This window comes from Schistocerca serialis, chromosome 1, assembly GCF_023864345.2.
Source record: "Schistocerca serialis cubense isolate TAMUIC-IGC-003099 chromosome 1, iqSchSeri2.2, whole genome shotgun sequence".
Classification (NCBI taxonomy): domain Eukaryota; kingdom Metazoa; phylum Arthropoda; class Insecta; order Orthoptera; family Acrididae; genus Schistocerca; species Schistocerca serialis.
This window is the reverse complement of record NC_064638.1, coordinates 962,166,424-962,189,084: the sequence shown is the minus strand read 5'-3', so window position 1 is coordinate 962,189,084 and position 22,661 is coordinate 962,166,424. Positions and strand designations below refer to the sequence as shown.

The 22,661-nt window shown below is 39.3% G+C and overlaps 1 protein-coding gene across 3 annotated transcripts in view; it reads right to left on the bottom strand.

The window, feature by feature from the left end:
- The window catches only part of LOC126412873 (E3 ubiquitin-protein ligase RNF34), an 81,501-nt gene extending 64,838 nt beyond the window's left edge, over positions 1-16,663 (bottom strand). The window contains exon 1 of one of the 3 annotated variants that reach the window (XM_050082762.1): positions 16,516-16,663. The gene's annotated coding sequence lies outside the window, so the exon portion shown is untranslated. Of the gene's footprint in view, positions 1-16,343 lie in introns of all 3 variants that reach the window. The other 2 variants (XM_050082753.1, XM_050082771.1) reach the window with 2 other exon arrangements.
- Positions 16,664-22,661: the final 5,998 nt, after the last annotated feature.

Genomic DNA, 22,661 nt, shown 5'->3' with positions numbered 1-22,661 from the left:
GAGGAACAAAAAAACCACAGGAACGAGATGAAGAGAGCAAAAACAACAAAGCAGAAGACCATGGCTGGCTGGCCATGAAAATAAAAAGGAGAAGCCAGCCACTCTGCAACACATTCAAACCTCCACCCTAAAAGCACAAGGTTGGAGAACACAGAGACAACGGACATGTGCTAAAACTTAAATCAAATGATAAAACCCACCCTCACGAATAAAACGTCAGATAAAATTAGCGGCAACGAGTCTGGTAACCCAAGATTTCATCGCAGGGCAGTCAAAGTGGGACAGTGCACCAGAAGATGGGCCACTGTCAACTGGGCACCGCACCGACACTGAGGCGAGTCTTCATGGCATAAGAGGTAACTGTGGGTCGCACAAGCGTGGCCAATGCAGAGTCGGCAGAGGACATCTGACTCCCTGCAAAAGGCCCGCATGGAAGGCTTCCACACATTTGTAGTCTCCTTAGTGACACACAGTTTGTTGTGCGTACTGTTATGCCACTCCGTCTCCCAAAGCCGAAAAACCCTGCGGCGTAAGTCAGAATGCAGGTCAGGTTCAGAGGTGCCTATCTCCAGAACCGGTTTCCGCATAGCCTGTTAGACCAGCCTGTCGGTAAGTTTGTTGCCTGGGATTCTGACGTGACCTGAGGTCCAGACAAACACCATCAAACGACTGAACTGTTCCAGGGCATACATGGACTCTTGGATGGTCGCTACCAAAGGATGACAAGGGTAGCACTGGTCGATAGCTTGCAGGCTGCTCAAGGAGTCAGTAGTCAGTACACAGGAGAAATTACTCGCCTGAGAATGAGCAGACGTGCTCAAGAGAACGAAATATGGCTGCCAGCTCTGCAGTGAAAACACTGCAGCCACTGGCCAAGGAGTGCTGTTCTATATGTCCTCCATGAACATATGCAAAGCCAACATGACCATCAGCCATTGAGCTATCGGTGCAAACCACTTCATGGCCCCGGTACATTAAGTCCTTAGGGCCATGTGGAAGGTTCAGGCAAAGCGGTAGCCTAGGTGTACATCATCGAGCTGTATGTGAATGGACCTCAAGCAGAGGTGGTAGAGGGAAGGACTCCAGTTCAGACAGAAGGGAACGCACGCGAACCACAATCATTAGCCCTCACCTGGGTCGCCGATGTGGGTGACGATAATTTGGATGCGCAGAACTATGAACATGTGCAATGTAACTAGCGAGCAGTTGTGCACCTTCAATGGAAGGACTCCAGCCTCCACCAGGACACTAGCCACCAGACTCGTTCTAAAAGAACCAGTCGCTAGGTGAACGCCACAGTGGTGAACTGGTTCGAGTAAACGCAACGCCGACAGCGCTGCCAAACCATAAACCACACTCCCATAGTCAAGATGGAATTGAACAAGGGCTCTGTAGAGCTGCAGCAGCTTAGAGCGATCTGCACCCCAGTTGGTGTTGCTCAGGCAGCGGAGGGCATTGAGGTGCTGTCAGCATTTCTGCTTAAGCTGACAGAGATGAGGCAGCCAAGTCAATCTGGCATCAAAAACCTGTCCTAAGAATCGATATGCCTCCACTACAGTGAGTTGATCGTCAGTAAGATAAAGTTCTGGTTCCGGATGAATGGTACAACATCTACAGAAGTGCACGACAAACGACTTCGCGCCTGAGAACTGGAAGCCATGGGCTAGAGCACATGATACCGCCCTGTGAATGGCTCCCAGTAGGGGCCGCGCAGCAACACCAGTACTGGAGGTGCAGTAAGAAATGCAGAAGTCATCCGCATATAGAGAAGGCGAGACTGATGGCCCTACAGCTGCCTGTAGACTGTTAATGGCCACTAAAAATAGACGCATTCAATACGGAGCCCTGTGGGACTGCAATCTCCTGGATATGGATGGAACTGTGAAAGGCACCAACTTGGACACAGAAAGTACAGAGCAACAGGACATTTTGGATAAAAAACGGGAGTGGGTCTCTGAGAACCCACCCATATAATGTGGCAAGGATACAATGTCGCCAGGTCATGTCATACGCTTTTTGTAAATCAAAAAAGACAGCAGCCAAGTGTTGGCATCTGGAAAAGGCTGTGCAGATGACAGACTCTAAGGACTCAAGATTATCAGTGGTAGAGTGATGCTGGCGGAAGCCTCCCTGACATGGAGCCAGTAGGCCACGTGACTCCAGGACCCAAACCAACTGCCAACACACCATACGTTCCAGCAGCCTACAAACAACGTTGGTGAGGCTGATGGGCCGATAGCTATCCACATCAAGCGGTTTTTTAGCGGGACTGAGCACCGGAATGATGGCGCTATCCCACCATTGCGATGGAAGGATGTCATCGCACCAGATACAGTTGAAGATCACAAGCATATGTTGCTTGTAGTCAGATGAGAGACGTTTAATCAGCTGACTGTGGATCCGGTCAGGCCCAGGAGCTGTGTCAGGGCAATGTGCAAGGGCATTGATGAGCTCCCACTCTGTAAATGGGGCATTATAGGATTCACTGTCATGTGTAGTGAACAAAATCACTTTCTCTTCCAGCCGCCATTTGAGAGTGCGAAAGGCTGGGGGTAATTCTCCGATGCAGAGGCTCAAGCAAAGTGCTCAGCAATCGCATTTGCGTTGATAGAAAACACGCCATTTATGGTAACACCGGGAACACCTGTTGGGGTCTGGTACCCGAAAACACGTTTGATCTCTGCCCAGACTTGAGAAGGTGATTTATGACACCCAATAGTCGAGACATGTCTCGACCAGCACTTCTGCTTCCGTCGTTTGGGAAGTTGGCGAACGTGGGCACGGAGCCGTTTAAAGGCTATGAGGTGCTCCAGGGAAGGGTGCCGCTTACACCACTAAAGAGCTCGCCAACGCTTCTTAATTGCTTCATCGACTTCTGGTGACCACCAAGGGACTGCCTTTCGCCGTGGGCACCCTGAAGAGTGAGGGATCGCGTTTTCTGCTGCAGAAACGATAGTTGTACTCACCTACTCAACCATCACATCAATATTACCATGTGAGGGAGATTCAACAGTGACAGCAGAGGTGAAAATTTCCCAGTCCGCATAACTTAAAGCCCATCTGGGCAGGCCTCCGTGCGCCTGATGCTGGGGGAGTGACAGGAAGGTAAGGAAGTGGTCACTAACACACATGTCATAATGTGCTCTCCAGTGGATACATGGAAGAAGGCCAGGTCTGCAAACTGAAGAGATCAATAGCCAAATATGTGCCATGTGCCAGACTGAAATGTGTGGGGGCACCTGTATTTAAGAGGCAGAGGTTGAGTTGTGACAGTACATTTTTGATCTCTCTGCCTCGGCCAATGAGCACGGTGCCATTACAGGCATTAAAATCCCCCAGAAGTAGGAAAGGTTTAGGGAGTTGATCAATCAGTGCAGCCAATGCGTTCAGGGGTACTGCACCATCTGGAGGAAGATATATGTTGCAGGCAGTTATTTTCTGCGTCATCCTTATCCTGACGGCCACAGCTTCAAGAGAGGTTTGAAGGGGCAAGGTTCACTACATACCGAGTTGAGAACATTGACACAATCTCCACCTCACACTCGATTGTTGTCACTATTGTTCCTGTAATATCCGTTATAGCTGCAGAGGGCAGGGTTCTGCATTGCTGGGAACCAGGTTTCCTGGAGGGCAATGCAGAAAGAGGGTGTCAAGCTAAACAGTTGCAGTAGCTGAGCCAGGCAGTGGAAAAAACCACCCCAACTCCACTAGAGCATGACGTGATCAAGAGGCTGAGAAGGCATGGAACATTCGATGAGGCAATTTACGCCTCAGGGTCACCTGCAGCCACCAATTTATTTCCTGAGCAGTCTGTATCCATGGTATCTGTGGGTCAGGCGAGATCTGGGTCCTCAGCAGACTCCAGAATCTCCATCTCATCCTTAGGAGTAAAGCTTGTTGGTAGTGGTGGTGTGGGTGCAACCGCAAATCCCTTGGCCTTAGGGGGTCTTCTTTTTGGATTTCTCTCACTACTCCTTGGGTTTCTCTGGCTGGGAGGATTTCACTGGTTCAGTCTACGGGACTGAGGATGATCGCGAAGCCCTATGACTAGCTACTTTTGGGCACTTCAGCCACTGGTGGGAGTAATCTTTCCCACTAGCAGAAACTTGAGAAGGGAGTGACCCAAGGGACCCCTTTCTAGTGAGAGGTGAAGAAGAAGAAGATTCAAACTTCTCCGGCTGGGAAGTGGGGACAGGTGTCCCTGATGGTTGAGGGGGTGAAGGGGGGGGGGGGGGGGGGGCAGTGCTCCCAAGGTAGGTGGTGTGGGAGCAACAGGAAGGGAAATGCCCCCACCATCAAGGGGGCAGGTGTAGTCTTCCGGCTCTGAGAGCCAACCGGAATTCGCAGAACGGATGCGGCTACAACTATTCTCATAGCATGGGCTTAACAGGTGGTCATAGCCACAGGATGTAGATGCTCAAATTTCCTCTTAGCCTCAGTGTAGGTGTCAGTCGGTCTAGGGTCTTTTATTCCACGATTTCCCTTTGGCGCTGTAAAATCCTGCAGTCTGGTGACCAAGAGGATAGATGCTCTCCGCAGTTGACACAGATAGGAGGCGGGGCACATGGATTATTGGGATGTGATGGACACCCACAATCTCGACATGTGACGCTGGAAGTCCAGCGGGAAGACAAATGGTCGAACTTCCAGCACTTAAAGCACCACATAGGGGGAGGGATACATGGCTTTACATCACGCAATAGACCACCACCTTGACATTCTTGGGCAATGGGTCCTCCTGGAAGGCCAAAAGGAAGGCACTGGTGGCAACCTGATTACCCCTCGGACCCCGATGGACGCACCGAACAAAATGAATGCCCCATCACTAAGTTTGCATGCAGCTCATTGTCAGACTGCAAAAGAAGGTCCCTGTGAAATATAATACCCTGGACCATATTTAAGCTCTTATGGGGTGTGACGGTAATGGAACATCCCCCAGCTTGTCACAAGTGAGTAATCCTCTTAACTGGGCAAAGGATGCTGTTTTTATCAAGACTGACCCCGACCGCACTTGTCTTCTAAATGGTCTACAAAAAACTGTGGCTTCATCAAAACAAAGGAGTCCACGTCAGTTCTTGTACATACGAGGTACCAGAGTGAATAAGGTTCGCTGCCATCCTTAGCATGGTGTTCCTCCTATGGTGTGGCCAGGGAAGCCAATGATTTAGGGTCGTACTTCCTTACATTGTACTGAGACTTAGAACGCTTAGAGACTGCTGGTGTTTGATCACCAGTGTGAGCATGTGGTACAGTTCATCGTGCATCATCCGCCCTAATGCCACCCACTCAGACCAGGGGGCCTCCCCACGGGTGCCAGCCAGCCGCAGCAAAGGCCACCTGGCAGTATGGTCACTGCTGGGAGTCCCGATGTCCCAGGGTGACAGGCATCTACTCCTTGGCATACGTGGGGAGTTAACAGTGCAGCCATCAGCAGAGGAATCCCTATGTTGTCAGGGGGCTACAACCAACAGGGTACATGGCGGCCCCACCACAACGGTCTGGCTACTGTGCTGGAACAAGTCCATGGTCATCGTTGGCACAAAGTGACACTGCATGGTGCATGGTGGTAAACACACCTAAGAAGGTGTCCTTGCCCAAGAGATGGAGAATGAGAAGGACTGGAATGCGCCGACAAGAAAGCGGGCTACAGATCTCAAGGCACGATGGACACGATGCATTGTGTAAGGTGCCCTTCCCCAATTAGCTCACTTTTCGGAAAAATTTTGAAGAATTGAGGTCAGACCCTACAGGGGACCATCACATTAAGGCTGAAAGGTGTAAGACTCCTTTTAGTCGCCTCTTACGACAGGCAGGAATACCTACGGCCTATTCTTACCCCTGGATCTGCAGGGGGAGAATAATTTGACAGAGCTCTTAAAGACTTACGTCTAAACAAGGCCCTAGGCATTGACCACGTTCTGTCAGAACTAGTGACAGCCTTGCAAGTGCCAGCCATGACAAAATTCTTCTACCCAGTACGCAAAATACCCTCAGATTTCAAGAAGAACGTAATATTTTCAATTGGAGAGAAAGCAGGTCGAGACAGATGTGAAAATTACTGATATAACAGTTTAGCATGTCATGGCTGCAAAATCCTAATATGAATTCTTTACAGAAGAATGAAGAACTTGTAGAAACCAAACTCAGTAAAGGTCAGTTTGGATTCTGGAGAAATGTAGGAATACATGAGGAAATACTAACCCTACAACTTCTCTTAGAAGATGTGTTTATAGCATTTGTAGACTTGGAGAAAGCTTTTGACAATGTTGTCTGGAATACTCGCTTCAAAATTCTGAAGGTAGCAGGGGTCAAATACAGGGAGCAACTGGTTATATACAACTTTTACAAAAACCAGACTGTAGTTATAAGAGTCGAGAGATGTTAAAGGGAAGCAGTCCAAATTGTACACTGACCAAGCAGTAAAGGAAACCAAAGAAACATTTGGAGAAGGAATTGAAGTTCAGGTTGTTGTTGTTGTTGTCTTCAGTCCTGCAACTGGTTTGATGCAGCTCTCCTTGCTGAAGTTCAGGGAGAAGAAATAAATCCTTTGAGGTTCCCCGATGACATCGTAATTCTGTCAGACAGCAAAGGACTCTGAAGAAAAGCTAAAATGAATGGACAATGTCTTGAGTAAGCAATGAGTCTTCATCTGATTGGGAATTAACTACATGTGATGTTCCTCAATGTTCCATCTTGGATCCACTGCTTTTTCTTGTGTACATTAATGATGTCTCGCATGTAACACTGCCAGGTAAGTTTGTTTTGTTTGCAGATGATGCGAACATTGCAATATGCGAACATTGCAATAAATACCAAGTCGAGTACAGATTTAGAAATGACTGCTAATCAAATTTTCACTTACATTAATAAATGGTTTAAAGCTAATTCACTGTTGCTGATCTTTGAAAAAATGCACTATTTGCAATTCAGAACCTGTGTGAGATTTCCTTGCAGCATGTGTATAACATATGAAGACTTGCAGTTGGAAGAGGTTGACATTGTTAAATTTCTGGGATTACAACTCTAAAATAAAGTCGGAAGGGAAGCAAATACCACTGAATTACTGACATGCCTAAATAACTCTATATTTGGCACACAAGTGATGTCAGATGTAGGAGATATATATACTTTGCTTACTTTCATTCTATTATGTCATATGGGATCATATTTGGGGTAACTCATCAAACAAGCAAAAGTTTTTAAAGTGCGGAAGCATGTAATAAACTCATTTCAAGCTCATCATTTACAAATCAATGCCAGGAACAGACTGTTCTAACCACTGCTTCTCAGTATATTTATTCCTTATTGAAATTTGTTGCAAATCAATACTAGGAATAAGAACAATCTACATAAAGATATAAAATCTCTTACTTTGGTCCAAAACAGGGTCCAATATTCAGGTACATACATTTTCAATGAACTACCAGCAACCATTAAAAACTTGGTTTCAGATAAAGCACAGATTAAACAGAGTTTGAAAGACTGTGTTCCATTCTGACATTTGATTAATTCTGTAAATATTAGCAGTTCCAGTTTAGTGTAACGTATTCACATATTTTGACCATCTCTTGATAAATGATCAGAGAAGTGAGTATTATAGTCAAATGTTCTATGTTTTCTGTGTTATAATTTGACGTCTTCCACAACCACAAGAATCATTTTCTTTCTTGGTCTATAGAACGAACTCTGTATCTAATCTAATCTAATCTTGAAATGGGGATATGATATGATCAACAACAAATGCAAAACAAGGATAACTGAAGGCAGTCTAATTATATCATGTGACGTTGAGAAAATTTGGTAAGGAAATGAGACACAAAGTAGTAGATGAGTTTTGCAATTTGTTATCAAATATAGATTTGACTATTAGGAAGGAAATTAATTAGTAAGTCACTTTCATTTTGCACAATAGGATGTACTGATGAGGAATGAGTCATTTTACATTTACATCACAAATTAATTTGTACACAAGTTTACATTCTGAGAGTTTCTAATTCTTTTTCCAAAAAGAACAAAAAGATATCATATGATGCCAGTCAGTAATTCCTACCCACCACCTTTTACACATTACAGTAACAGAAATGCTTCTACAGAATAGATGGATCTGTCACGGAGAAACTTTCACAGCTTGTTTCCAAATTTACCCTGCTGTCTGTCAGACATTTTATATCACTTGGAAAGAGATCAAAAATTTTTGTTGCATCATTGTGCACCCCTTATTGTGCTAAAGACAATCTTAAAGTGGAGTAATCAATGCTGTTTTTCCTTCAGGTATTGTAATTATGTACATCATTACTCTTTTTGAACTGTAGTGAATTATTTAAGACAAACTTCGAGGGAATACAAATATACTATGAAGCAGTAGTCAGAATGTCCAACTCCTTAAACAGATGTCTACAAGATGATCGTGGGTGAGCATCACACATTCTTTCTGCATCTTTTTGTGCAACGAAGATTTTCTTTCTTATCCGAATTTCCCCGGAACATTATTCACTACGACATTATTGAATGGAAATACACAAAACACGTCATCTTAATGATTTGTCTCTCCCCACGATTTGCAATGACTAAGTGCAAATGTGGCTGAACTCAGTTGTTTTAGGAGATCCAAAACGCATTTTTTCCTATTTAAATTCTCATCAGTATTGACACCCAATAATTCTGAAGTTTACACCCTATTTTTAATTTCCTCACCATGTCTTGCACTTATCTCTGGTGTAGCACCTATAGATGTGCAGAACTGAGTATACTGTGTCTTTTTAAAATTGAGGGCGAGGCCATTCGCAGAAACAAGTCAATGGTACTATTAAGAATTTTGCTAATCATTTATTCTGTTTCTGTATCTATGCTTGGATTCGTTACAATACTAATGTTGTCTCCAAAGAGAACTTATTCTGCTTTCATCAGTTACATGGAAGATTGTTTACATATACCTCATCAGTGCCAACCACCAAGGATTCAGAAAGCGTTGACAATGTGAAACCCAACTCGCACTTGTGTCACATGATACACTGATAGCTCTGGATCAAGCCAGTCAGGTAGATACAGTATGTCTCTATTTCCGAAAAGCATTTGACTCACTGGTACATCTATGCTTACTGTTGAAGTACCATCATATGTGGTTTCAAACGAATTTTGTAATTGGACTGAGGACCTTTTGACAGGGAGGACGCAGCATGTTATCTTGGATGGACAGTCTTCGTCATATGTAGAATTAACTTCAGATGTGCCCCAGGGAAGTGTGTTGACATTCTTGCTGTTCATGTTATATATTAAGGACCTTGCGGACAACATTAATAGTAACCTCTGACTTTTTGCAGATGATGCAGTTATCTATAATGAAGTACTGTCAGAAAGAAAGTACACAAATATTCAGTCAGATCTTTGAAAGATTTCAAAGTGGTGCAGAGGCTGACAACTTGTTTTCAATGTTCAGACTTGTAAAATTGTGCACTTCACAAAACAAAAAACCTAGTATTCGATGACAATAGTCATTGTTAGAATCAGCCAACTCATACAACTACATGGATGTAACACTTGAGATATGAAACAGAATGATCACACAGCTTCAGTCATGGAAAAAACAAGCAGTAAACTTCAGTTTATTGGTAGAATACTGGGGAAACGCAATCAGTCTACAAAACATATTACTTACAAATAACTCTTGCAATTGGTTCTAGAATATTGTTGAAGTGTGCGGGACCCATACAACATAAGACGAACAGGGGATATTTAACACATACAAGGAAGTGCCTTATGAATGGTCACGTATATGTTTCATCTGTGGCGGAATGTCACAGATTCTGAAGGAATTAAACTGCAGGGCTCAAAAACCCCAAGAAAATCTATTCACAAAGTTTCAACAACCCGCTTTAAATGACAACTCTACTAATACATTACAGTACCCTACATTTCTCTCACACAGGCATCATAAGAATAAGATAAGGATACCGACAGCAGGCACGAAGCCATTAAAACAATCATTCTTCTTGCACTCCATACTTGAATGGAATGGGAAGCAGCCCTAATAACTGGTACAATGGGATATATGCTATGCCAAGCACCTCGCTGTGGTTTGTGGAGTATAGATGTAGGTGTAGATACGAAGACCAATAGCTCACCTAAGACTGAGCATCAGGGAACCGCAGCGATATTTCTTCTCCCCAGTCAGCATTATGACCCCAGACTTGGTTGAATTACTAAGTACAACTTCCTGCAATTTTTTTTTTTTTTTGTTCGATGATATTATCCATTGGTTGGCTATGTATAATCAATACCATGAAACTTCAATTTATCTGCGAGAATACTGTAATTCACACAAGATAGGCCACAGGGCATTACAAAAGTGTCCAATTCTATTCATCTGCTTTGACAGATGATGTCACCAGTATGGCAGAAATGGCTAGTTGCAAGATATACAAAACTGATGATGGCATCACTACATTCACACACTAACAAAAATAAAAATGAAACAATAATGTCTCACACTAAAAGTAAAATGAAGCTAATGGGACAACCGTGGAAATTTGGGAGTTGGGGAGGGGGGGGGGGGGGACATGGTAAAGATGTAATAATAAAAAAAGACCACCACACCATCCTAAAACAAATGATATAAAAAAAATTAAATTACAACATTCCGCTACACCAACAAAACCACAGGAATCTGACATTTCCCTTTATCTATATGATTCAACCCCAACACCTACATCGCTGAAAGGTGGAATCTGAAATTCTCCTTACCTTTATAGCTTAACCACAGCTATCGATACCAAAAAACTAACACCGACAACTCCAGAAAGTGGAAACAAAAACTCCAACAATTTAGAGATACCCAAATACTCCATATTCACTTCATGAATTAAAACACAACTAACCTACTATAAATATACAACAGACATAACATCACAATTACTATAGAATAACCAAAACAAATAACAAAACGTTACCGCATCAACTACCTAAACTCGAAACCACTTTAGCACAACGACAACCAAAATTCAAATCAAATGAACCGAACACCACACGTTAAACTCTGCACGTCCACATCCAACACCAGAGGTGCATCATGAAATTCAACAACGCCTACAAACAGAACCAACTCAAAAACACCGTGCCGTAGTGATACCACACACACCACTACCATTACATCACAGGTTGAAGCTACTGTGTGGAATCTGTTGCTTCCATTGACCCAGCGGTAGAAAATACCAACCAGTGCTGTTGTATTATTTAATGCAATCATAAAATCCGGTGAGTGTACACAAATCTCTCTTTCTCAGTAGAACTGTCCTTCCAAAACCCAGACTGCAATTTGCTGAAGATATTATTGTTGGAAGGTGAGATACTATCCTAGAATACATCACCTTCTCAAAAATTTAGAAAATGATGTCAGTAGTGAAACAGGTCAGTGGTTACTGACATCTCTCTTATTGTCACCTTCCTTTGTTTGGAGCGTAGCCATGTATGAAAATGAAACATGGACAAACAGTTTAGGCAAGGAGAGAATCAACACTTTCTAAATCTGGTGCTACAGAAACAGGCTCACAATTAGATAAGTAGATGGACAGATAGACCCTGTAACTAATTAGAAGGCACTGAAAAGAACTGGGGAGGAAAGGAATTTGTGACAACTTTATGAGGAGGGATTGGTTGATAGGACAAATTCTAAGACATCAAGGGATCACATTTCAGAGAAATGGGAAAAGGGTGGAGGATGGAGAAGAGCAAAAACTGTAGAAGGTAGAGGGAGACCAAGAGACAAATACAGCAATCAGATTCAGTAGGATTCCTTACTCAGAGATAAAGAGTCTTGCACAGGATATAGCAGCCTAAAAGGATGCATCAAACCTGTCTTTAGACACAAGATGACGATGATAATATTTTCTAAAGCTTCTATAGTTTGACTATTAGTACCGCAGTGCAGTCTTCTCATTTTATTTTGTACCTTAAAATGTAAGTAAAATAATTCTTATACATTTTCATTAAAATACTACTATTAAATTGTCAAAACCATGCCTTGAAAACAAAGAAAATGATGGAATAATCACAAGAAGTAGCACTATCTTCTTGGAGTTATAACCTTATACAAAATGCATTCTCACCAAAAATTTCATTGTTGGCAAGAAGAATGTAGTGTAGACAACAGTGCAAGAATAAATTAACAATAATTTTACCACTTTACAACTTCCAGTAAAATGTCCCTCCGACCATGAATGACCCTTAGTCAAATGTGTAACATGAAACGACTGCATGCAGCTTGGACTGGGCAAAAACATCTGATAGCAGTTCACCGGAAGAATTCTGAAGGAACATCACATACCTTCAAGACATTATTTTCAAAACCAGAATGACCTTTACACTGATGCTTCTGACTGTTTGGGAAACTTAACTACTGGAATGACTGAAAAGACCAAACATCCTCTTAAGTGATTGTATTAGTTCCAAATTAGCTTCCTGTTACGAAAGTCCTCCACAAGTAGCTTACAGTATAACAGTGAATTTCACGAATTCATTGAAATTCAGACGATTCAAAGTAAAATAGTTCGTAACTCCAGTTACAATTTGTGCAAGTAGGGCCTACTTTCAAGTATAAATAAATGGTCCAATAGCAGTTTAACAGTATATTAATATATGTTCTTTGGCTGAATATGTTACTGTTATCCATACAGTTTCACACCAATATACAATACAAAGGATAAAATTATAAGAAAAACTGCACCTAATTGTTAACCACTTACGGAGAGGCATTTTTAACAGGGTTGATACATTTGTGTGTTAAAGCTGTTGTTGTTGTTCCTATTTCAATTACTAGTAAAATACAATCCACTTCCCATTTTAATTAAATAAAGATAACATGGTAGCAGGTAAAACAACTGTTGATTAGTGATAAAGTTGCCTTCCTCTATATTGATACAACACATTTTTCAGACATTCCAAGTACAAAGTAAGATTAATGCAGACCAACAACAATTATACCAATTAACAAAGCATCTAAAAGCTACATATTTTACGTTTTTTAACTAACCTATTCATTAACTTGTTTGAGAACACTGCAGTTTCTCCTACATTATGTGATCTATGGAGGTAAAACTTAGCAAGGTGAAGTGCGCAGAAAAATATTTTGAATGTTGTATTTGCGAACTTACAGACTGTCAAACTATCATTGCTTGCATCTATAGGTTCCCATTAGATTACTTTACCCAATTCTTATTATATAGATGTTCTTTTAAATGAATTGAGAGGCAGGTCAAAATGCACAATAGTTCTTGGTGACTTTAACATTAATTATAACAAAAGTAATAAGAACAAGATACAATTATTAAATCTGTTTAACACGTACAACATGCAACCTACAGTGCAGGAAATTACCAGATATTGGGGATGGGTCTGAAACAACACTATCAGATATTTACCAACAAACAAAGTTGTGAGTACAATGTTGAAGTAACAGATACAGGCTTTTCTGACCATATGGCTTTAAATGAGAACAATAAGAAATACACAGTCACTGAAAAATACGTACAAAGAAGACTTGTTAATGCAAATGACATAAGGGTATTTAATTGTATGCTAAAAAGGGTGCAGTGGGGCATAGAGCAAACTGATATTGCAGACAGAAAGTATGACAGTTTTCTCACTGATTATAAATACTGCTACAATGGAGCATTCCTGTCACAAAGAATTAAAGTCAGTGAGAAGACAAACACATGGGGTAACACAAGAGATTTTTTTTAAAAAAATCAGCAACCACCCTTAGAAACCTAAGCAAACATGCTAAAATAAATACAACAATAAAACCATACTACAGGAAATATAGAAGGGTCTATAGGAAAGTTTTAAAGGCAGAAAAATGGCTAAGCAATGATACATACATTAATAAGGGAAGCAATAAATCAAAATCGATTTGGAATGTTATAAACAATGGGAAAACGTAAAATGGTTCAAATGGCTCTGAGCACTATGGGACTCAACTGCTGAGGTCATTAGTCCCCTAGAACTTAGAACTAGTTAAACCTAACTAACCTAAGGACATCACAAACATCCATGCCCGAGGCAGGATTTGAACCTGCGACCGTAGCGGTCTTGCGGTTCCAGACTGCAGAGCCTTTAACCGCACGGCCACTTCAGCCGGCTGGAAAACGTAAAACCAAGACTCATAATTTCAAAATTAAAAGTGAGGGTAAAGTGATAGAAGATGATCAACAGGTAGCCAATATATTCAATGAACATTATGTGAACATAGCACCGAACCTAATTAAAAGTCTGTGCAATTCAAACAACAAAAACATAAAAGTACCAACTTGTGAAAAGACTACCCAGTAACAGAATGTGAATATACAAAGACTACTAATAAACTAAAAAATAAAATGTCTTGTGGTATTAACGGAATTCCAGACAAGGTAATCAAACATAGTTCTACCAGTGTAGATACTCACCTAGCGGACATTACTAATACTTCTTTCAGGACAAGGGTGTTCTCATCAAAACAAACTCTCCATGATAAAGCCACTTCACAAAAAGGATAGTGAAAGAGTAATGTATGAAAGGATAGCTCACTTCCTGAATAAAAATAAAACACTGACTAACGCTCAAAACGAGTTTAGAAAAAACAGATCCACAGAAACGGCAGTCTTCCAATTTAAGAAAATGGTTCTAAATGCCTTGTACAAGAACAAATTAAGATGTGAAATAGTCTTAGATTTATCTAAAGCGTTTGATTTAATCAGAGATGACTATTATGAAACTAGAATGTTATGGGGTCTGGGGACTTGCCTTCAAATGCTTCAAGGCTTATCTCTCTGATAAGACAGCAGAAAGTACAAATAAGTCATGAAGGCAAAGAGTGTCTTTCAGATTTCAAAAAACTAGATATGGAGTGCCCCAGGGTTCTGTGTTAGGCCCTCTTGTTCTTGGTGTACATAAACGATTTGCCAAACCATCTGACAGTTGCAGAAACTGTGATGTTCGCTGATGACACTAGCATTTTTATAAAAGGATACACTGAGGATAATCTGCAGCAGTGTCTCTAGGACAATAAATGAGACAGGAAAATGGTTTAGTGATAATGCTTAGATCATAAATAAGGATAAAACAGTATTGATGAATTTCAGTAATATTAAAAGTAAAGCTAGAAGAAGAGAAAGCTGAGTTAGGGAACTATGTTATTGCACAAGCTCCATTCACAAAATTCCTCATTATATGGGTGGATGAGCACTTGAAAAGCATCTAGAAGTTTTGAGTAAAAAATTAAGTAAATGCTGCTATGTGCTAAGAATGCTTCGGGAAGGTTGCAACACTGAATCATAGCTGTGTGCCTATTATGCTTACATAAATTACCAGCTCAAAATACTTTTTAGTGCATTGCCTTCTACAATAAAGAAAATTAAAGGATTTCTTAAATTCAAGGTAGATCTTAAACAATTTTTAGTAACACACAGTTTTTATAGCATTGAAGAATATCTGAATATGGAAAAATAATATTTATATATACTGGTATAAAATGTATTTATTATCCAAGTTTTTGAAACAAATTAAAGATAAGAAACTATATTGTAATTGACTACATCCATACAATGTATATTGTTAACGGATGAATACAGAGATCGATTGATTGAGTACAAAACGCTGCGTGAAAGACGCAATAATGAACTCTTCTCAATGAATTCCTTAATGTACAATGAAGACGTTGAATTTATACACAGCTGGAAAAAAAGGGCACTCTTTCTCGACTCAGAGAAACAATTTATAAAAAAAAACTCGGTAATACCGCAAGCAGATACTATATTTCGGTAAGTTTAAACAATAACCCTCCATATTTCATGAAATTCCAACTGAAAAAGTTTTGGGGAGGGCGTATTTAACAGAACGTATGCAAAAATCAATTTTTAAAGTCAATTGGTCCACATCGTAACACCGATATGAAAGAGAAAATTTCGCTAACACAGTAAAACGTGTTTACATCTTGTAATTACTGTTTTCGTAGTTGGTCGAAAGTTCTTAAAATTGGTTTCAGGAACTTAACACAGTCAAAGCAACTTACAATAAATTTCGCATGATGGAAAGGCGCAATATTTAACAGATATCGATTAAAACTGTACGGGGCATGTGAAAGGTTTTTGTGAGACATGAATCTTGGGCTGCTAGTACCACTTAACATCCGTTTTGTTTCCGACACCGTTACTTCAAGCTTTTTTGAGTCGGTTACACTGTACATGACCACAGAAATATAGCACAAAACCATATCTAATACTCCACAGTCCATAAAAAAATGGTTAACTCAGTGAGAGGATATTAGCGCTATACTAAGGCAGAAACCCGCCCATTCTCACTCCCTTCAAACGTACCGCTTCTCTTTTACTTAACGACGGCCCAAACCCTCCACCCACCATTTCTCTATAAAACCACTCTGTCTTGCAGAACAATGTAAATGTACAGTACACATGACAATCATACAACACAACTCACTGGTCAAATGTTTATGTTCTGATGTGACATTTTGCATCTCTGGCAACATACCCCAATCAGCCGTCAGACCAAGCACTACTTTGTTTCAAGATTAAGACTATCGTCACAATAAAGAAGGAAAATGAATATTTCCTGATAAATCGTACGTGACTTGTCAGCATGCCTGATACTGCGCTCATAGCTTGCCAGTGAAGAAGCAACGACATAATATAAAAGGTCAGCAGCACTACTTTCGCTGTTTCACAGTACTAGAGAAATTAGTTACTGACACCTGTCACATTATTTCTAATTAGACACATATTGTATGCTAAATATCTATCTAGGTTACAGCAATAAGAGTAACAACTGAGAGTACTCTTTAATTTAATATTTATTAATTTAACTTTTATTGTTATGCTGTTCAAAAGATGGAATCGTCTCAGCATATGTAACTAAAAGGTGCAAAAATCTCATTATATTTCGGTATTTTAATATTATATAATATTGTATAATTATATAGCGACATTTTAAAATTCCTGAAAGAATAAGAGCAAAAAGCTTATCTTTTTGGTGAAGCCTCCTTTTAACATTCATTTAAGACATTTATTTTAAAAGCCTCCTGTAAAATGGGGTAAAATAGGACAGTGGGGTAACATGAACCACTTTGACATTAACTGCGTTAAGTGCACGTTGTGGCTACATTGGTGGTTTGGCGATACTGTTGGGATGTGGTCTTTATTTCATTTTTTTTATCCACCCATAGACAATAGATGTTATATGGTAGTTGTACATGTAATTTAGTGTACAGTTAGGTTAACTGGACCATTTTTATATTTTTTTGTATTTATATCTCTCACAACAAGTGAATATTTAGTGCATAATTATTTTGGTTCCATGTAGTCAATGTTTGAAAAAAAAATTATAAGAACCAGACCTAATTGTTAACAAAAGGAGAGACCAAAACGTAACATAGTTGCAAGTGGTCCATTGTAGGGAGGGCCACAGTCACACAAGTGATGATCCCTGTGGTTAGTGGGGACCAGGCAGACAGGTTTTTTAGGTTAAAGTGAAACTCCAGACAGACAACAATCAAGAAAAATAGTATAAAATAAGCTTCATGTACAGTAATTAGAGATAAAGCTAAGGGTAGTATCAATTTACTTCATCTAAAACATGGGGGGAATAAAAAATAAAGTAGTAGTAACTGTGGGGATAGAAATTGTCAGTATAAATAGGTATAATTTAGCAACTTACAGCTGCAGATCTAATGTGGATAGAGGAGGAGTTGCCATTAACACAAAACAAGGATTTAAATAAGAAATTGTAAAAGTAAGCAAATTCTGTTTCAATCAGCACTTTAAAGTTCGTGCATGTGAACTACAGTTAGATAATGTAGTGTTGATATCAGCAATAGTGTACATGTCCCTATTAGGAGATTCAGACCTATTCATAAAAAAAGTCTTACTACACATTATGCTCTCTGTCAGACAGAAAGAAGAAGTTATTAATCTGTGGTGAACCAGAAGTGTTATTAATGACATAACTTAGAATTAGTAATCGTTTTCCCTACACGTACATCTGAAGATAGTAGCACTCTAATAGATGTATTTGCACAGCAATAGGATGTAAAACTGACCCACACTTTCCCTGTGATAAATGGATTGTCAGACCATGATGCACAACTGATAAACTTGAAAATCTAGCAGAGTGTACAGTCCAGAAACCGCTAAGTAAAAGTGTAAAGTTGCTCATTCTGATATCTATAGAGTACTTCAGAGAACGTTTAAGAAATGTTAATTGGGAAGATGTATATAATGAGTCAAATGCTAATAATAAATGCCACAAATTTCTTGATGAATTTATATCCCTTTCTGAACATTGTTGCCCAAAAAAATTACTAACTGCAACAACAAATAGTTTTCAAAGAAACCTTGGATTACCAAAGGTATTACAGTGTCTTCAGAAAGAAAAAGAAAACTACATGAGACAGCAAGAATTAATTAAACACCAGAAGTAATTTTACATTATAAAAACTATTCTAACATACTAAGAAAACAGATCACGAAATCACGAAATATGGAATGTTGTTAGAAGGGAGACAGGGAAAGTGACTACTGGGGTAGATAGTATTACTATTAAAGAGAATGAGACTATCTTAACCAACAGTACACAAGTAGATAATGTATTTAACAACCATTTTTAAATGTAGGTAAAAAATTGGTGAGAATAGTTCAAAAGAAAAAGGCCAAGCAGCACATGGAACAGTCAGTTTTGAGAAATCTTAATCAGATTAATTTTCGCCTAACAACCTCTTGTGAAATAAGAAGAAATCATAAAATCTTTGAAAAATAAATGCTCTTTTGAGTAGATGACATATCTAACAAGATATTAGAAGGATGTGGAGCAGTTACAGCTGATGTTCTGAGTCAGCTATGTAATGCATCACTTAACTCAAGGTATTTAACCCAGACAGGTTAAAATATGTCATTGTCAAGCCTCTGTACAAAAAATGGTACACCACAAATGTCAATAATTACTGCCCAGAGAAAATAATGTATCCAAGAGTGGTTAGCCTTCTCAACAGTAATGAGATACTTAGTAAATCCCAGTCTGGATTTCAAAAATGCTGCTGCACTGAGACAATATACAATTTCAATGCCCACTTAGTAGAGTCTTTAAATAGTGAAATGTCACCAATAGGAATTTATGTGACTTATCCAGAGGATTTGATTGTGCAAACCATGACATTATGTTACAGAAATTGCAATTCTGTGGTACAAATGGTACAGCATGTGAGTGGTTTATGTCATATCTACAGAACAGGAAGGCAAAAAGTTTGTTTGTGTGGTTTAGTTGATTTAAGGAAGTTTACCACTTCATCTAACTGGGGTGAAATTCCATTAGGTGTTCCACAGGGTTCGATTATGTGTCTCCTTGTGATATTGATATACATGAATGACATCCCTTCTTATCGAAACAAGAAGCTAAACTGACATAGGTTGCAATGATACAAGCATCATTATTAATCCAATAAAAGAAACTCCAATAGAAAATTATACAAATAATTTCATTAGAAAAAGTTATTAATTGGGTTCTGCGAATGGGCTTACTCTAAACTTTGAAGAAACACACTACATCAAATTTTCTGCTGCAAAGAGTACAGTTCCTTCAATAAATATAACATATCAACAGAAGTCAATAGTCAGGATAGAGCATACTAAGTTTTTGGATGTACATAGACGAAAATCTTAATTGGAAAATTAATATTAGGATCTCCTAAGGCGATTAGGATCAGCAACTTTTGCAATCAGAATAACTGCCAATATATATAGAAGTTAGTAAGCTAACATACTTTGCATACATTCACTCTCTGATGTCATACAGAATAATATTTTGGGGAACTCAACTCTTAGGCAAAAAGTATTCACTGCTAAAAAAAAAGTGGTTAGAATAATGTGTGAGGCTCATAGTCGCAAATCTAGTAGGTATCTGTTTAAAGACCAGGAATTCTTACAACAGTTTCAAAGCGCATTTAGTCACTAATGAAATTTGTTCTCAACAACATGGACCAGTTAAAAACAACAGTGACATTCATGATTATAATTCCATAAGGAAGAAAGACTTACACTATCCTCTACTTAACTTCTCTTTGGCATAGATAGGGGTAAAATACGCTGCTGCAAAACATTTCAATAAATTACCTGTTGAAGTAAAATGCCTGACAGACAGCAATAATAGTTTCAAAAATAAATTGAAATCATATGTCCTTGAAAACTCCTTCTATACCACAGATGAATTCTTGAATGGGAATAAATAAATCTATAGGTATAATACATCAATTTTTTGCCATTTAAGGAAATGGGACAGGTAGTACAAATATTAAGCTTTAAAAACAAAAACACATAACAAAACCTTGATTCATGTGTGCATTTCTTATGCACTTGACACATTACACATTATAACAGTTGCTGTGAGACTGACCAGTGGAACACATAACTAAATAAAAAACTAAACTAAATTAACCCACTGCAGCAAGTTAATTGAGCTATGTGGTGGGGTTAACTGAGCCACTTTCATTAACAGGTATACATTCAGAAACGAAATACAATACACGTGACAATCAGACAACATAACTCACTGATCAAATGTTTATGTTCTTATATGACATTTTGCGCCTCTGGCAACATACCCGAATCAGCTGTCAGACCAAGAACTATTTATTTTCAAGATAAAGACTATCATTTCCTGATAAATCACTCGTGACGTGTCGGCATGCCTAATAATGCATTCATAGCTTGCCAGTGTAGAAGCAACAACATAATATAAAAGGTCAGCTGCACTACATTCGCTGTTTCACAGTACTTGAGAAATTGGTTACTGACACCTGTCATGTTCTTTCTAATTTGATACATATTGTGTGATAAATATCTATCTGGGTTACAGCAATAAGACTAACAACTCGGAGTACACTTTAATTTAATATTTATTAATTCAACTTTTATTAATATGCTATTCAGAAGATGTTTGGCTACATCGGTGATTTGGTGATATTGTTTCGTTATTGGGATGTGATCTTTATTTTATTTTATTAATCCATCAACAGACAATAAATATTGTATGGAAATTGTCCAAATGTAGGTTACAGTTAGGTTAACTGGACCATTTTTACATTTTGATTTTTTGTATTTATATCTTTCACAACATCTTCTGACTTTCTGATGCTGACTGGCAGTCTGTTACAAAGTTTTGTGCCAATATGGCTACATGCCATTTTAACTGTTTTTTGTTCTTTTTGAGTATGGAGTGCTGTGCTAATTTGGGTGTGTGTATATATATATATATATATATATATATATATATGTGTGTGTGTATATATGTATATATATATATGTGTGTGTGTGTGTTTGTGTGTGTGTGTGTGTGTGTGTGTGTGTGTGTGTGTGTGTGTGTGTGTGTGTGTGTGGGTTGGTGGGTGGGTGGGTGGTTGAGTGGGTGGGTGTGTCGGTGTGTGGAATCACCAAAATATTATCCCTAAGTTGCAAGAGACTGACAGTAGCCAAAATATTCCAGCCTGGCGACCTCTGAGATAAATTAAGTTTCTGTGAAAGTTTCACTGCATCGTTGTTAAAATTTAAGTTTTCATCAACATGAATCCTTCTCTGTCTATAGTATGAACACCCAAAACTAGACCATCATTTACATTTTGGTTTTTTTCTCGAATTGCATATAATTTGTTTTATTTGCCATTAATGTCGACTTGTTTGCATTTGACCAAGAGTGGACATTCTTTAGGACTAGATCAGTAGTTGTTTGAAACAGCTGCTTTAGTGCAATTATTATGACACTAGTATCATCTGCAAACATAATGGTATTGGCTGCACCATCTGAAGTATGGATTTTATTTATATAGACAAGAAACAATATTGGGCATAGAATACTGCATTATTGCATTCCTATTTCCACTTTTTTGCATCTGATATTAAATTTGTGTTGTGGTTGGAGTAAGTTGACACCAGTCCTACGATCTGTGTTCTGTTTAGTAGGTATGATTCAAAACACTGTTTCTCTGTCCCATGAATTCCTAACACATCCAACTTTTCTGAAAGAATGCCATGACTGACGGTATCGAATACTTTGAAGAGATCTAAATTTACTCCTACTATGCTATTATCGTTTTCTAGATTTTTGATTGTTGTTTAGTGTAGCACTCCACTGCTGTTTCTGTGTTTTTATCTGGAAGCCATGCTTATTTCTGTTTAGCAACTTATGGTCATTTAGATATCTGTTGATGCTGTGCTTTATCAGGTTTTCTAATATTTTGGAAAATGCTGGGAGGACTATAGTTCAGTTCTTTTATCTTGGCGGCTCGCGCATGCCCGCCCAGACACTGGAGATTGCTGCGTTGCCAGTTGCACACGACGCACGCGCCAATAGAAGCAGGGCCATAGTATAGCATAGTTCGCAAGCTTACGTGTAGGTGGGAGCGCGCAGTTCATGAAATAAAGCCACCACGTCCGCATTAACCCTTTCGCTGCTACAAAGACGTGCTCCCTGCATTCCGCGCTGTGGGCGATTTTGTCACTGCACTGCTCGCCTGTGCAGACACATTGTGTTCCGACTGCTTTGACACTCTTTATCATTCGATTCCACAATAACTATATGGCTCAAAAATTAGATTTTTACCTATCTTCTTGACTGATACCATCCCCCCATAAATG